We start from the raw sequence: 3,922 nt of genomic DNA, 5'->3' as shown, positions 1-3,922 counted from the left end.
CGTTTCGGTGAGAATTTTGGCACCATGCATTCTTTTTGGTCCTATTTTTAGGGAAAGTCATGCCAAATTTTTTCTTGGTTCTAAAATATCGTTTTGCTCTACCCCGCAGGCGACCATGGTCCGCACGATGACTGAAGGCATCGTGAATAGCTTTTTGAGCTCCACGAAGGCCGAGATGCTTCAAAAGAACGAGACGGAGATAAGATGTCCATGTCGAAGATGCAAGATGAAGAGCCTTATTGTGGGCCCGGATTCCGGGCAGGTGCGGGACCAACTGCTCTTGCGTGGTTTCATGGATGGCTATCGGTAGCAAGGTGATGAAGATGACTATGAAGTCGTCCATGGGGGCCAGGCAAGAAATGAGGAAGGGCAGCAAGACAACCACCGCGGCTCGGGCGGGCGAGAAGACGAAGAATCTCCAGGACATGATCACGACGGTGATGCTGTACATAGTCATCATGTAGAAGATGCCAGACATGATGATGAGTGAGATGCCAGAGCACATGAAGGGAATCATGAAGATGAAGATGCCGGCGGAGCAGACGACGATGGACCATCGATGGGCTGCGTGCAGGACCCTCATATTCAAGAGCTGCTTCTCAAGCAGACGGATAATGCAAGAGCTGTCGCCCGAGAGAAAGCCAAGCTGGATCAACTGGAGATAGAAGCTTTTACTCCATTGTATGAAGGATGCAGGCCCGAGGATACCCGCCTGAAAGTAACGCTCATGGCTCTGGAGATGAAGGTAAAACACAAAATGACCGATGCATGCTTCGACGAGAACATGTCATTCTGGCACGAACGTCTTCCCGAGGGGAACAAGTGCCCGACCAGTTTCGAGGAGGCGAAGAAAATCATGTGTCCTCTGGATTTACTGCACGTGAAATACCATGTGTGCATGAACAATTGCATCATTTATCGGCACGAGCACGCGGAGTCTACCATATGTCTGGTGTGCGGCATCACTCGATACAAGAAGAGGAAGAAAGCTCCTCAAAAAGTGGTGTGGTACTTTTCGATCACTCCTCGTCTGCAGCGGTATTTCGCGGACCCTAAGGTAGCAAAGCTCCTGCGTTGGCACGCGGATAGGGAGGAGAAGAAGCGTGAAGATGACTCAAATGATCCGGAGATAAATAAAAAGGACAAGATGCTGAGTCACCCAAAGGATGCGAGCCAGTGACAAGCGTTGAATTTCGAACACCCAGAATTTGGGAAGGATCCAAGGAACATCGTGCTGGGCGCGAGCACCGATGGAGTCAATCCGTTTGGTAGCCAGAGAAGCACACATAGCACCTGGCATGTGTTTGTGTGGATGTACAACCTTCCCCCCTGGTTGTGCATGAAGAGGAAGTAAATTCACATGAGTATGCTAATTGAAGGGCCGAAACGACCAGGGAACGACATCAATCTGTATCTGGGGCTGCTCAAAGAGGAGCTAGACACTATGTGGAAAATGCCAGCCAATACGTGGGATGCTGCAGAGAAAGAATATTTCCATATGAGAGTCGCACTACTCACGACGGTGCATGACTATCTCGGTTACGGATATCTCGCGAGCCAGGTGGTCCACGGATTTTCTGGATGCGTCAGTTGCATGGATGACACAACGTATCACCAGCTAGATAGAGATCTCGGGTTATCGAAAACTATGTTCATGGGACATCGAAGGTGGCTTCAAGACGATGTCCCATGGAGGAAACACAAGGATCTGTTCGATGCTGAAACCGAACCCCGAAGACGCCCGCGTACGAGGAGCGGCGAGGAAATAGAGCAGCTGTTGAAAAATTGGAAAGATTGCCCATTGCCGCCAGAGCCAGGAAAGAAGCGAAAGGCGCCAGAGCCGCTGCTAAAGGTATGGAAAACGAGGTCTGTTTTGTGGGACTTGCCATAGTGGAAGATCCACCGTGTGCCTCACAGCCTTGATGTCATGCATATCAGGAAGAACGTGTGCGAGAGTCTGCTTGGTACCCTGCTCAACATGCCAGAGAGGACCAAAGATGGGCCAAAAGCAAGGGCAGACTTGAAATCAATGGGCATCAGGGAGGAGCTTCACGCTAATGATGATGATGATGACGCGAAGCAGGACACGGAAAGTCGTCGCAAAGGCAAAAAGGCCAAGAAGACTGGAAATTACTACCCTCCCGCGTGCTTCACTCTAAGTCAGGAGGAGATCGAGCAGTTTTTCACCTACCTCGTAGGAGTAAAACTTCCTTACGGTTACGCGGGGAAGATAAGCAGATACCTAGACCCAGCGAAGCAGAAGTTCAGCAGGATGAAGTCTCACGACTTTCACATGCTGATGACGCATATACTTCCAGTTGCAATCCGTGGGATCATGGACGCGCACGTCCGTGAAAGCTATTTGTCCTATGCAACTTTTTTGACGTCATCTCTAGGAAGTTGGTTGGCGTGAGGCAACTCAGAAGGCTACAGGAAGAGATCGTGGTGATACTATGCGACCTTGAGATGTACTTCCCGCCCGCATTCTTCGACGTTATGGTGCATCTACTGGTCCATATCGTGGAGGATATCATCCAACTCGGTCCGACGTTCCTGCACATCATGATGTCGTTCGAAAGGATGAATGGTGTCATCAAAGGATACGTTCGCAACATGTCACGTCCAGAGGGAAGCATAGCCAGGGGCTTTCTGACCGAAGAGTGCATCTCCTACTGCACGAATTATCTAGGCATCGAGGACCCCGTTGGTCTGCCCGTCAACAGGCACCTCGGCAGGCTCGCTGGATGGGGTCACCGTGAGGGTCGCTGCAAAATGCATGTTGACTTCGAGGGTTGACTCGCCGACTTTGAAAGAGCAAACCTAGTCGCGCTACAACACATAGGCGTGGTCAATCCTTGGGTGGTAGAGCACAAAACCTTTATTGAGAAGATGTACAATGACCGAGGCCAAGAGAGGACGGACGGAGATATAATCAAAGACCACAACTCATGTTTCACGCGTTGGTTCAAGCAGAAGCTTCTGTCGTGTCCTTTACATGAGGATTCTTCCCCGGAAGAACAACTCATATTCGCCTTGTCACAGAGCGCCGAGCACAACCTGATGACCTATGAGGCGTACGATATCAATGTCTACACATTCTACACCGAGGACAAGGACATGAAGAGCGATGGTTATTAGAACTCTGGGGTAACGATGGAATCCTACACCAGTAACGACAAGGACAGATACTACAGAAGGATCGAGGAGATCTGGGAGCTGATCTACGCTGCAGAGAAGGTCCCGATGTTCCGTGTTAGATGGGCCAAGAGCGTCCTAAAAGAAGACCGATATTTCACCACCATGGTTATACCCGAAGCCAAATCCAAGACCGTGGGCGCAAACGTCACCGCGAAAAATGAGCCGTGGGTACTAGCTTCCCAAGTGGACCAATGCTTCTACATTACCGACCCGTCAAAGCCCAGTGTGTTGTCGTGAGGAGAGGCAAAAGGAAGATCATCGGAATGGATGGAGTAGCCAATGAGCAAGACTTCGACAAGTATGGCGACCCGAAGATCGAACATGACGACGATGATGAAGTAGCAGCATACACCACAAGAAGAAGCAGGACCACCCTACCTAAAGGACGTCCGTTCCACAAAAGAACTCCATTTGCGAAAAAGAAGGGCAAGAAGATTGTGAACAGATAGCTAGCTAAGATAGATTGTATTTAACTCGTAGCCTTCATTTCTCGATTGTATTTCATGGACACTTTTTGAACTCATGAATGTTTTTAAATTTCATGGACACTCGATCTCGGTCCCCCTCCATCTCGATCGCTCTCCCACCTCGCCAGATCCGGTCCCCCTCGCCGCCGAGCACCCCCCGCACCATCTCCCCCGCTCCATCGGCCGTCGCCGCCGACCCCCGCAGCCTCCCCCACTCCACCGCCGCCGACGACCCACCGCACCCTCCCCTGCTCGAC

The sequence above is a fragment of the Triticum dicoccoides genome, chromosome 5A (assembly GCF_002162155.2).
Source record: "Triticum dicoccoides isolate Atlit2015 ecotype Zavitan chromosome 5A, WEW_v2.0, whole genome shotgun sequence".
Lineage (NCBI taxonomy): Eukaryota > Viridiplantae > Streptophyta > Magnoliopsida > Poales > Poaceae > Triticum > Triticum dicoccoides.
The sequence above is the reverse complement of the archived record's forward strand: the minus strand, read 5'-3'. Positions refer to the sequence as shown.